At 36.9% G+C, this 13,898-nt stretch overlaps 1 pseudogene; it reads right to left on the reverse strand.

Moving 5' to 3' along the window:
* Positions 1-25: 25 nt before the first annotated feature.
* LOC120131656 lies at positions 26-13,083 on the reverse strand (annotated as a pseudogene).
* Between the last annotated feature and the right edge of the window lie 815 nt (positions 13,084-13,898).

Raw genomic sequence — 13,898 nt, forward strand, 5'->3', positions numbered from 1 at the left:
TAAACATATATTTATTTAAAATTCTCCTTAAAGTTAAGACATCTCATCATACATTAGAATTAATTTACATGATACTAATTAAAAACAAAATGATTAGTTATAAAAGGTAAACTAAAAGTTCACATTATCGAAAAACCAAATAACTTCTAACGCCTTTGGAAATTGAACTGCTTTATGGCCAAGGTAAAGATCGCTCCAAACAGGACATCGAAACCAAGAATAACAGCAGCAACTACTCCTAGAAAATCATTCCTGAAACCGAAATAACTTCTTATGTACTCTTTAACTGTCTGACCGTCGCCGTCTTCAAGCACTTGGTTTATGTCACCGAATTGTGAAACCACCAATCCGTACAAGGTCCAAGACACCGGACATATCCAATAGTACCATCTCCACCATACTGGCATACTCTGTAATTGTGGAACAGTTGAAATGAATAGGAAATCTTGGTCCTCAAGATTTATGCATCCAACAGATTTGAGATTCGAATAAAAGATATTGAAAACTTACAGGCCGTGGGATGATGAATCCTGAGAAGACATTCCATATACCATAGAACGCTGAGGAAACTATGGCTGCAATGTAGTGGTTCGGTGTGACAGCAACCGCCATCATGCCGTAGAAGGTGAAGTAAAGTAAGGTGAAGAACATGAAGAAGAGATACCAGAAGAACTTAGCAATGGTCCAGTCGAATCCGATCATAGCATAGACTATGATGCCATACACGGAAGCTTGAACGAAAATATATGGTATCTCAATTAAGACCTGCAATGAGAAAATGTGGAGTCAATTATGATGTGCGTACAACTTTCTTTACGGGTTTTAAGTAATCCTCAAAATGTTAAAATTACTTGCCTGTGCAATGGCATATGGCATGGCAGAATACATTCCAGCTGCTCTTTCTCTATAAAACACTGTCCTTTCAACAGCCACAACAGGCTGCACAGATGCGGAGTTTTGGATACCGATGAAAAGAACAGCAGCGTACATTGAACCCATTGCATTTGACAAATCTTGGATCTTTTTCCTATAATTTTATAATGCAGACAATTGGATATATGAAGCTGACTGTTAAAAACCAACATTGAAGCATGAGTTTTATGAATTGTAACTTACGTTTTAGAACCAAGGTCCCAGAATACTGTCCCAAACATCAGTGCTATGACGGTCGTAAAGAGAAATCTCACGGCAGTATACGGGGGGTTGCGCCAGTATGACCAGTATTGCTTCCAAAAACAAGCTGTAAACTGAGTCAAAATGATTGAGCGTACTGTGTTGGGAAATGGAGTTCCTTTGCACCTGGAGCAGGTTTGCTTAAATCTTCAATAAGAGCTTTGTTTCTCCTGAACAAATGGCATGCATCACTAGCAAATTCCAGGTAGCCAAGATAACCAGACCACATATATGTCTTATATATGATAAACTAAAGTGATTGGTTGAATCAGATTACACTTTTTTGTTGCAATTTGGAGCCTGGATAGCTTAAATTACCTGTATAGGTCCGAGTTTCTGTAGATATCAGCAAAATCGACTCCTAAAGATGACTCCTGCGCCGACGTGGTAACTTCCAACATCCAAGTTGCTGGATTGTAGCCATCTTTGATTTTACTAACTCCTTGAATTCCCTGGAGGAGATGATCATTACAGTGTCAGATACAGTTTTCATGTGAACCCTGAAATGAATAAGTTGATGAATTTTGGAAACTCTGGTCTTTCTTTTCACCTCACCTCAAAATATTTGATAAGATGTTTAGAGTGGTGTCCTAATGGCCCTACATATATCTCTTGTCCTCCACGCTTCATAAGGAATAGCTGCAATTGCAAATTTTGTCTTAGTAACGCTACTACATAAAGAACCGACTAAAACGCAGCCACCTCTTTTGAATTGGCTTTTATGTTTCTCACCTCATCAAACGCTTCGAATATGTCGATACTTGGTTGATGGATGGTACACACAACTGTTCTTCCAGTGTCCACCGTGTTCCTAACTGTTCTCATAACAATTGCAGCAGCTCTTGCATCAAGACCTGAAGTTGGCTCATCCATGAAAATGATAGAGGGATTTGCCACAAGCTCAACTGCAATAGTAAGCCTCTTTCGCTGTTCTGTTGATAAACCGTTTACGCCAGGTATACCAACTAGGGCATGCCTTAATGGATTCAGTTCCACGAGCTCCATGACTTCCTCGACAAACATCTGAAAAATATACGTTGAGATAAAACCATCAACTTAATACAGGCCAAAAGTGACTAGGAAAATGTTTTTTTTTCCTTATTGGACTCTGTTTTTCAGGAAATCAGTTTAGATGAACTGGCCTAAATACTCCATTGTCAACACAAGAAACAACTTTTCTAGAAGCTAGATATATGGTAAAAGAAAATGTTTTTCTCTTCGCCTAAGTTATATTTGTGGCTTTATTTTAATGAATTCATCCTACTCAAAGGGAAATGGAGGGGAAAGAGAAAATAAGTTTTATCAAACACAACACTTCTCAACTTAAAGCATATCCAATTTACTTATCTTTGAAAATATGTAATATGTATCAATGTTGAATAAGAGACTTGAAATAGATTAGGATTTCATAAATGCTTACCTTTCTGGTTTCAGTGTAACTTCGCTGGATAATCGTAGCCAAGCGGAATAAAGCAAGGATTCATACACAGTGACATGAGGAGAATGAATGTCATTCTGTTCACAGTATCCAGATACACGAGCAAAAGTTTCTTGCTTCTTTGGGAAACCCGAAACAGTGATATTCCCCTCGATATAACCACCGGTTTTTCTACCAGCAAGCACATCCATCAAAGTGGTTTTACCAGCACCACTAACACCCATTAGTGCTGTGAGAACGCCTGGTCTGAAAGCACCACTAACACCCTTCAAGAGCACCAATCTATCTTCAGTGACACCTTGTTCTTTCATTTCCTACAAAGTTTCAATTCAATCAAATAAACTCTCATAGGTCCAGATTAAACTGGAAAAGACTCAATCCAACCAATGGTACTCGTACGTGGGACGTTATGTTACCTGTGGCATATCAACAGAATATACAATGTCATCAAACGTTAGGGAATGTGGCTCAAATGGAAGAACCATTCCCTTTCTCCTATTGTCGATGGCCTCAACAGTTGAATCACTCATTGTAAAGGACTTCGATGAGGTGCTTTTTTGAATGTCATCTTGGATCTCTGCAAGTCAATTAAATTACAATTGCACATAATAGCTTGTTCTCGCACAAATCCAAATGTTAGAAGACAATGCAAATCTTAAAGAATTATGTGTCATTTAGTGTGTATATATATTGAGAATATTCTAGAATAATATGGAAATGGTAGATGTGTAGAAATATCCATGGAAAAATCTAGATATTTATATTATTTAATATTATATTTATTAACCTTGTGGTCGTGGGATCGTGTCTCACGGTGGGCAATTCATAATTCTGACTGCCGGAGGTCTCCCACGGAAGCTGCTCTCAACCTGGCGTTGGGGGCAGCCTACTATCCTACCTCCCCCTTACCCCATTACATATGGGAATAGGGTCAGCTAATTTTTTTTATTAGAAGAATTTAGATAATTTTAATCTTAAATGGTTAAAATTGAAATGTGTCAATAGTCTAATGGCAACTAGAAACTATAAATATGGGTGAGTTTTTACCATTGTAGTAAGAGTGAAAGTGAGAGAAGAGTGTCAAAAGTGTAAGCTAGAGAAAGAGAGCTTTAGATATAGAGAAGAGTAAATTAGTGGGGTAACTGGATAATATTATAATTGTATTTTGTATCAATAAAAATTTTCTTTTCTCTTAAGTTTCCCAATTAAGCCTTAGTTATTTCTAAGTTCTTAGTGCACTTGTGTTAGTTTTATTATATGGTCGGCTCTACCGCCTGATTGATATATGGTCGGCTCTACCGCCTGATTGATATATGGTCGGTTATACCGCCTGAATGATATATGGTCAGCCTTGCCGCCTATGTATTATTGTGCACTAAGAATTTAAAAGATAAAAGGCTAACCAACATTAAAAGTGTTGTAGTGTGAGTGGTATATTCTAGGTCCTCTATAGTGGATGTGTTGGGTTTGTCGAAATTTTCAACAATTAGTATTAGAGCAGGTGGTTCGAGACCATTTCTAATGGAAGAAATCTTCTGTAAGTGGACGCTTACATCGATGTGTTAACAAAAAGGCTCTAAGGGGAGATTCTACCGGAGCACAGTTAGGAACTGTGAAGCTCATTGGTCTGGGATTAAGTCTACTTGACGTAGACATCTTTCATAATGGAAGACCTTGCAAGCACGAGCAGTGGAATCAAGAAGCTCAATAACCACAACTATAGTTATTGGCAGTCCTGCATAAAATCCCACCTACAAGGTCAAGATTTGTGAGAAACAGTCGATGGCAGCGATACAACTCTTCCAACAAAGGAAAATGCCGAAGTCTTGAGAAAATGGAACATCAAGGCCAAGAAAGCTTTACTTATTTTGAAGACTACAATCGAGGAGGACTTATTGGAGCACATTCGTAACGAGAAGACACCAAAGGCAGCCTAGGAGACTTTAGAAAAATTATTTTCGAAGAAGAATGAAACATGCCTCTAACTCTTGAAAAATGAGTTTGCATGTATCTCACAAGGTAACCTGATTATTTCTCAATATTTCACCAAGGTGAAATCTATTTGCCACGAGATATCTCAACTTGCCCCTGAAGAGAAAGTAAGGCAAGGATAAAGAGAATTGTTATCCATGATCTAAGGCCTGAATATAACGAATTTATAACTGCTGTGAGGAGATGGCCTACTCAACTATCATTGGTAGAGTTGGAGAACCTATTAGCTAATCAAGAGGCCTTAGCTAAATAAATGAATAGAGTAACCAGACGAAGAAGAGGCATTCTTCACCAACAAGAAGAAATTCACACCTCGAAGACAAAAAATGACGAAAGAAATGTGGACACGAGGAGACAAATGTCATCCAAAAACAAGAAGCAACGATTCAGGGGGAACTCGACGATGAAGAGAAAATCACCGCCAACAACATGAGAGGAATAATAAAAGAAGAAAAATGAATGCTTTAACTATGACAAGAAAGGTCATTTTGCTCGAGATTGTAGATTCCCCATGAGGCGAACTTTCCAAGAAAACATGGCCAACACAAAAGAAGAGAAGAAAGAGGTCATATTGGAAGAATCCATTAGTGAGGAAGAATGTGATATAGAAGCTGGATTTTCTGTTGGAGTTGATGAATAAGAGATAGAGGAATCCATGGAGAACAAGCTCTCGTAGCAACCATGAAGTCAAAAATAAACTATAAAGATGATTGGATCCTTGATTCCGAGTCCTCCAATCATATGACCAATGACGAGAAGAAGCTGCAATACATGGATGAATACAAATGAAGAAGAGTAGTGTTGACGACCAATAATTTAAGGTTGTCTATTTCTCATATAGGGAAGACAACACTTCCAAAAGAAGGCTCTCACCAGCTCCAACTCGAGAAGGTGTATTTTGTCCTTGGTTTAAAGAAGAATCTATTGCCAGTGCCACAACTAACAGCAGAAGGGAATTACGTGCTCTTTAGACCTGAAGATGTGACCGTATTCAAGAGAATGAAGGCGGTTGGCAATCCAATTATGAAAGGAAGAAGAATAGAGTCAGTCTATGTGTAGTTTGCAGAAACAACATATGTGGACAAAACTCGTAAAAATGAAAATGGTAATCTTTAGCATGAATGTCTTGGGCATGTGAGCTACAATAAGTTAAAAGAGATGATGAAGATACACATAGTAAAAGGGCTTCCACAAGTAGATATCCAGACAAATACAGTATGTGCTGGATGGCAATTTAGCAAAGCTCGCCAATTGTCATTCAAGAAGTCAGAGTATCAGTCCAAGACACCACTAGAACTCATACACTCAAATGTTTTTGGCCCAATGAAACAAGCATCAATCGGGGAATGAAGTATATGGTGACATTCATTGATGACTTCTCAAGGTACGTGTGGGTTTACTTTATGAAGAAAAAGTCAATTTTTCTAAAGTTCAAAGAGTTCAAGAAGAAGATGGAAAGTGAACTCAATAAGAAAATTCATTGTCTACAAACAGATAATGGAAGAGAATATTTATCGACTGAGTTTAATATTTACCTTGAGAAGCACAAGATCAGAAGGCAATTAACTTGCGCCAATGCTCCGCAACAAAATGGAGTGGCAAAGCACAAGAATCATAACCTTGATGAAACTTGTTGAAGCATGCTTCAAGCTAAGAATGTACCGGGAAGATTCTAGGCTGAATGTATGAGAACAGCATGATACGTGATTAATAGGCTCCCGCAAGCAAAGTTGGTATTTATTTCACCATTTAAGAGACTATGGAAGATCAAGCCAATTATCAACCATCTCAAGGTATTTGGATGTGTATGTTACGTCTTCGTACCAGATCACCCAAGGAGCAAATTTGATAAGAATGAAATGCGATGTATATTTGTTGGTTATGATGATGCACGAAAAGGATAGAGGTGTTGTGAGCCAACTATTGGAAAATGTCACACTTCAGGAAATGTGGTATTTGATGAAGCTTCTTCATGGTGGTCACCTCAAAAGATCGAGCTTCCAGAATCTCATGGCTTAGAAGAAATTCCATAAGAAAAATAAGAAGGGTAAGAACAAACATTGGATCCAAGTGAAGAAGGAGAAGACTCATCCTCCAAGGAAAAGAGTCCCTGGAAGACTGGTGTACATCAACCTACATCCGAGGAGCTTCATCCAAGTCAAATGGAATTTGAGAAACACGCACAAGAATTACGAAGATCAACAAGGACAAGACAACCTAATCCAAGGTATGCTAATGTTGCCTTTGTGGATAAATCTATATATTTATTGAGCCTTTCACTTATGAAGAAACAGTATAAAGCCGAGAGTGACAGAAAGCTATGGAAGAATAAATTAAGGCATTAAAAAAAATCAGACATGAGATTTAGTTCTAGAGCAAAAAGATGTGAAGCCAATATCCTGTAAATGGGTTTACAAGGTGAAGACTCAACCAGATGGCTCTATTGAAAGGTATAAAGCTCGACTTGTTGCTAGAGATTTCTCTCAACAATATAGGCTAGATTATGAAGAAACATTTAGCCTTGTGTCAAAGATCACAACAATTCGAATCTTATAAGCTTTGGCTGCTAGTAAGTCTTGAAAGTTGTGGCAGATGGACGTCAAGAATGCTTTCCTACATGAAGAACTTGACAAAGACATATATATGGAGCAACCAAGAGGCTTTGAGAACAAGATCTATCATGAGTATGTCTACAATTTAAAGAAGACACTCTATAGCTTGAAACAAGCTCCAAGAACATGGTACAGGAAGATCGGTGAGTTCTTGATACAGAGTGGTTTTATAGTTACTCCTTCAGATTCCAGTTTATTTGAGAAAGAAGATCAAGGAAAACTAGTCATGGTGCTAGTATGTGGATGACTTAATCATCACGGGAGATCATTACAAGGAGATCGAAAGAACAAAGGAAAATCTTTCTATCAGATTTCATATGAAGGAGCTTGGAGAACTCAAACATTTTCTTGGACTCGAAGTAGAGTAGACGAAGGAAGGATTATTTATGGGATAACAGAAATATGCAGAGATCTTTTATAAAAGCATGAGATGCTTAATTGCAAACATATCTCAACCCCTATTGATACTAATATAAAACTACGAGAAGATGAAGGAAAAAGTCTAGAAGATTTTACCATGTATCGACAGTTGGTCGGAAATCTTATCTATCTCACACTAAGTCGACCAGACATAACTTATGCAGTTGGAGTAGCTAGTCGATACATGAGCAATCTAAATAAGCCTCACCTTGACGCAGTACGACGCATCTTGAGGTATATTAAAGGCACCATTAATTTTGGCATTTTATACAAGAAAACAAATGAATGTCAGGTGACTGGATATTGTGACATCGATTATGTTGGAAATTATGATATGTGATGATCGACAACTGGGTACATGTTCAGTCTTCGATCGGGAGCAATATCATGGTGTAGGAATAGACAACCAACAATATCCTTATCAAGCACCGAAGCAAAATATTGATCAGCAACATCAACAACACAAGAAAGTATTTGGTAGAAGCAACTAATGGAAGATCTTCATCAGTCAACAAATTATCAAGTATGACTTTTCTACGATAACCTATCAGATATACGTCTAGCAGAGAATTCAGTCTTTCATGCAAGGACAAAACATATAGAAGTGCACTATCACTATGTTTGCGAGAAGACCCTTGAAGGAGAGATCAATATGGTGCCAACAAAGACAGATGAACAATTTGCAAATATTTTCACGAAGAGTCTAAGTAGACTAAAGTTCTAGAAGTTCAGAGAAGCACTTGGAATGATCTACAAATCATCTATGAAAGGAAGTTTGCATTGAGGAGGAGTGTTAGAAGACAATGCAAATCCTAAAGAATTATATTTGACATTTAGTGTATATATATATATTAGGAATATTCTAGAATAATATGGAAATGGCATATGTGTAAAAATATCCATGGAAAAATCTAGATATTTGTATTATTTAATATTATATCTAGAATTATCTATTAGAAGAATCTAATGGTCACTAGAAACTAAATAGGGTTGAGTTTTACTATTGTAGTAAGAGTGAAAAAGTGAGAAAATTGTGCCAAAAGTGTGAGCTAAAGAAAGAAAGATTTAGAGAGAGAATAGTAAAGTAGTGGGGTAATTGAGTAATATTGTAATTATATTTTGTATCAATAGAAGTTTTCTCTTCTCTTAAGTTTCCCAATTAAGCCTTAGTTGTTTCTAAGTTCTTAGTGCACTTGTGTTAATTCTATTATATGGTCGGCTCTGCCGCCTGATTGATATATGGTTGGTTATACCGCCTGAATGATATGTGGTCGACCTTATTGCCTAAGTATTATTGTGCACTAAGAATTTAAAAGATAAAATGCTAACCAACATCAAAAGTGTTGGTGTAGTGTGAGTGGTATATTTTAGGTCTTCTATAGTGGTGTGTTGGGCTAGTCGAAGTTTCCAACACCAAATATATATGAACCTTTAGTACCTGATCTATTTACATGACTAGAACTGTTTTCTTGGTTTGTTAACTGAATGCTTCCGCCAACTCCAGCTTCATTGGCTTGATCGTTGCTTTCAGATTCATCTGATATTGTAGCCCGATTCTTCTCCACGGCTACATATTTGTTTGAAAAAGATGGTAAATGATTAGTTCTCACTTCCAAAGTGGCATAAGATTTAGTAGGTACACTATACTCACGGTTTAGAAAGGTAAGAGCCAGAGTATAGAAAAAGTTGAACAATACTACGAATCCGATCAATCCCCCAACTCCGATCCAATACCAATATGCTTCTGTGAAGAAACTCCTGGACTTTAGAACTTCAATTCCTAGTGATTCATTTGAGCCCGGAAGGACCTTCAATATAAAAGCAAACATTGATCAGCATATTGATAAGAGACGAGCAGAATTAGAGACGTGCTACTTCAAAAGCATTACTCGTCTCCACTGGTTCCCAAGGAACTCATTAGCCATCAACGCATTTTGCCCATACATCAAAGGCGAAATCCAGTAACCCCATATCCACCAACCCTTTATGTCCTCTGTAGCATTAAACATAAAAAGAGAGGAAAATTATATCTCAGAATTGTTTTATCTTATAATTTTCAATAAACGTTTTCTCTAGGACCTATTTTACCTCGTGACAGTACAAAGCCACCCAATGCAAAAAGTACGAGTAAAGCAAATGACCCAAAAGTATTAGCAACAATCATGTTTCTTCCGACTGCTGCAATGGACCGAAACAATCCCGAAGCCATCTGGTTAATGAGAACGAGGATGAGGTACTGTCTAAACAGCCTGCACCAGAAAAAAAAAACTTCCATATTAAATAGAATCAGAGCTAATGAGAAAAAATATATATGCATACACTATTATTTAAGTTCAAGCGAATTTGAGTTGTCATTCCTTTCTCATACCTTTCAACATTCGGATCAAAACCGATGACATAGTAGGTAAGAAATACCCATATGGAAACTTCTAAGAATGTGATAGGGATCTTCAGTATCCATGCTGGTAGAGCATAGGTCCATGGAGGAAAGAATAGAAGGTCTCTTTGCTTGTAAAAGACAGGGAGCTTAGAAATGGTCATAGACAGCTCAGCCATTCCATTAAACATGATCGTGGTCATTCCAAAAAACAAGACCCCCATATAGATCACTCCTCCTCGAACTGAATCTTTATGCATCTCAGTCCTCAAGAAGAGAGTCATTGTAATTATGGCCATTGTTGTGAGCTAGTCGCACAAAGAAAAAATAGTGTGAGTTATGATGCTTAAAAAAGGATAATTGCTGTAAAAAAATTAAATATGATTAGCACGTACTTGCATGCATTTGAAGATGTAGACAAAAGAGTTTCTCTTCATCAGCAGAAATTCCCTTGCGATGCAAGCTTTCAGCAACTCCCACTTACCAACTCCATATTTTCTAGTTGTCAAAGCAGCTGGGTGGCTCTTTGCTTTTTCAGATGGAGTCCTAAGTTCATCTCCAATTTTCATTCCCACATGGAATGATTGGAATGCCTCGGAAAATTCATTGACCGTGATAAACCTGTAAGGCTGATCTCTATGTACCCAATACTGCATTTGATCTTTCCTCGATGTGACCTGCAATTAACAATGTTAAATGTGACTGACGAGCAACTTTGTCAAAATCAGCCACAGCTTTTCCCACAATGCAATGAAACCTTTTTCAAGACTTACCTCTTGCAGGAAATCAGCCACACCTTTTCTCTCAGGACACCTGAAGCCCATGGATTCGAAAAAGCTCACCACGTGTTCACGAGGACCCTGATATACTATAACGCCATCAGAAAGAAGAATAATGTCATCAAAAAGATCATAAGTCTCTGGAGCTGGCTGCAGAAGAGAGATGACGGCAGTTCCGTTAAGGATGTGAACAGTTTGCTTGAGGGAGTTCACAATTTGGAATGTTGTAGAGCTGTCTAGACCAGTAGATATCTCATCCATAAACAGTGCCCTTGCTGGTCCAACCAGCATTTCACCTTATTGCATTAACAATGACATGATAAGAATTTTAGTGTACTTTGATCATCGAATAAACGTCGCAATTGATTTCATGAACTACCTGTCGTGACACGCTTCCTTTGTCCTCCAGAGATACCCCTCAACATTTCATTTCCTACCATAGTGTCTGCACATACATCCAGACCTAAAATCTGCAAAATGTATGGCAAAGGTATTCAATAAGTGAAGAAGGTTCTGTCTATGGCAAAGGTATTCAATAAGTGAAGAAGGTTCTGTTTTAGACCTTTCAATATACTTCAGCTTCTGTAACATTACCTTTAGAATATAATCCGTTATTACATTTGCTTCCTGTCCTTCAGTTGCTGCTGCCTGAAATGTTAAAGATGACCAAGTAAATCACCTGAATAGTATAATATGTTCATAATTCGCATTACCATGGCATCATAGTTCTTACCTTCATGAAGACATCAACGTCAGGATCAGGTTTAATGTTAGCTTCTTTCTCTCTTCTTGACAACTCTGCCAACATATCTGTGAACACCCAAAACAACAATATTTCATGCTTTGAAGAAAGTGATAAACATTTGCACCAAAAGGTGAAAAGGAAAATTGAAATGGGGTGGAAATCAATCGAACTAACCATATCGGGCTCCAACACCTTGGCATCTTGCAGAAAAGGCCAAAGTCTCCCTCACAGTCATTTCTCCTAAGTGAAGATCATGTTGACTGATATAGGCAGCAGTTCTCTGTGGCACAAACTCATTCATGCTATGCCCATTGTAAGTCACAGTCCCAGAAAACTGCAAGAGAATTTTCACTTTCAAATTAGAAACTAAACAAAATGCAGATCTCAATGGTGGGGGGAAAACAATTAGCACATAAAAGAAAACACTGAAGTAAAAGAAGATGTGGATCACCTTGAGAGCAGGATCAAGTTTCCCAGACAAAGCCAACAAGAGAGTGGTTTTTCCAGAACTTGGAGGACCCAAAAGCAATGCCATCCTACATCAAAAGAAAAATGATGGTTGAATTATCCAACTTTAAAAATCATGTGTTCCATGAGAAATCAGATGGCCCTGTTTACCTGCCAGGCTTAATGATGCCACTGACATCTTTGAGGATGGTCAACTTTTTCTTTCTACTGGAAAGAATACCCATATCTATCAAAAAGTTCTTTAATCACAAAGCAAAGTGAACTGTCAATAAGAATCTGAACAAAAAAACAAGTGTAAAATGATATATTAATTGGTTATTTCCAGGTTTCTACCTCAAATATACCAGTAATGAAATTAAGAACCGAAGGCAAAGCATTGGTTCCTACAAAAGCTTCGCCCTCAATATTTAGATTTTGGAATCGAACTTCGATCGTGGGAAGATCAATGCCAACCCTGAAAATATAAAATCAAAATGCAAATGATTATTGATACACTAGAACAGGATGTCCAAGGACTAAAACAGAGTTGTTATTTTCTTTCTTTTAATCATAAAATAAACTCTTCATACCTATTTATACGGTCCTTGAGCTTGAGCAAGAACCTTTCATTGTCTTCCTCTGCAACTGGGACCAGCCTCTCAAGTATAGTCCTCCTTTCTTGCCACCCAAGGTTAGAAACATCGATTTCATCGGCACCGCCTTGAGAGCCAGTCAATATACCTTTCTTGAGACGAGCAACAGTTGGCAGTTTCTCAAGCGCAGCCCATTTCAATGCTTCTTCATCATCTTCGTCTCGGGAAGACCTTGAAAATACGTCCACGGCACTGTTTCTCCAAACCGAAGAACTCCCCGCTCGTAAGCTTCCCCGTAAACTGTTACTCGCTTTATAAATATCACCACCCTCCATCACCGTCAAATCCTGACACCCACCAAAATTACAATATAAAAGCTTTCAAGTTCCCCGCTGCTCAAATCAAATAATCAAAACACAAAAAACAAGTGTTTTTGCAAGAAATCTAAGTAGTTGCGAAACTGGAAGAACAATAAGGTGAGCGGCCTTATCGTGTTTCCAAAAAGCTGGAGTGCGCGCTATAAATATAAAAGGTTGATAGGATTCATATACGGCGCCTGGCGGCTTTTCTGTGATTTCCATTGTATTAAAATTCATAGTTATGGTATTACCAAAAAAATCATAATCATGATAATAAATTGAGTGATAAATTATACTATCAAGTCATAAATATGACACTTTTATTATGAAAATAAAAGTACAAATATTATTAAAATGATATTTATAATTTAGTGAAAAGCAGATTTATAAGTATAGACAATAGTTAATTTTTAAATTAATTATATAAATAATTTATTATTAAAAAAGATAATTTTGTATTTTATCTTATCTTGTTAGATAATTTATATTCAAGAAAATTCTATCTTTTTGATAGATCACAATAAAAAATAATGGCAGATGTAAAGCATCATCAGGGTGGGCACGTGCACACTCTGAAATCTGAGTTTATTTATATTAAATGTTCATTTTACCATAGGTGTCCACCCTAAATTTTACTTATGTCTACTCCATATAAAAATTTTCAATAATTAATATGTGTGTCCATCCTAAAAAATATTTTTATATTCATCACTGATCAAAGATATACTAAAGATTTCAAGTAATTGAATTGATTGCATATAATAAAATTAAAATATTGTTTTGCTTTTATTATTATTATATTAACTTTTTTTAATTTATTTTCTTCATTTTCGTTAACAACGGTTTGTAAGTCAAAAAATTTTAATAAGTACTGTTTTTCTTTTATAATTTCACGTAATTTTGTTTGACAGTTTGAGTTTTTTTATTTATTTATTTGATTAATGAATGGATAACTCTGTAAAA

The sequence above is a fragment of the Hibiscus syriacus genome, unplaced genomic scaffold (assembly GCF_006381635.1).
Source record: "Hibiscus syriacus cultivar Baekdansim isolate YM2019G1 unplaced genomic scaffold, ASM638163v2 tig00110556_pilon, whole genome shotgun sequence".
Lineage (NCBI taxonomy): Eukaryota > Viridiplantae > Streptophyta > Magnoliopsida > Malvales > Malvaceae > Hibiscus > Hibiscus syriacus.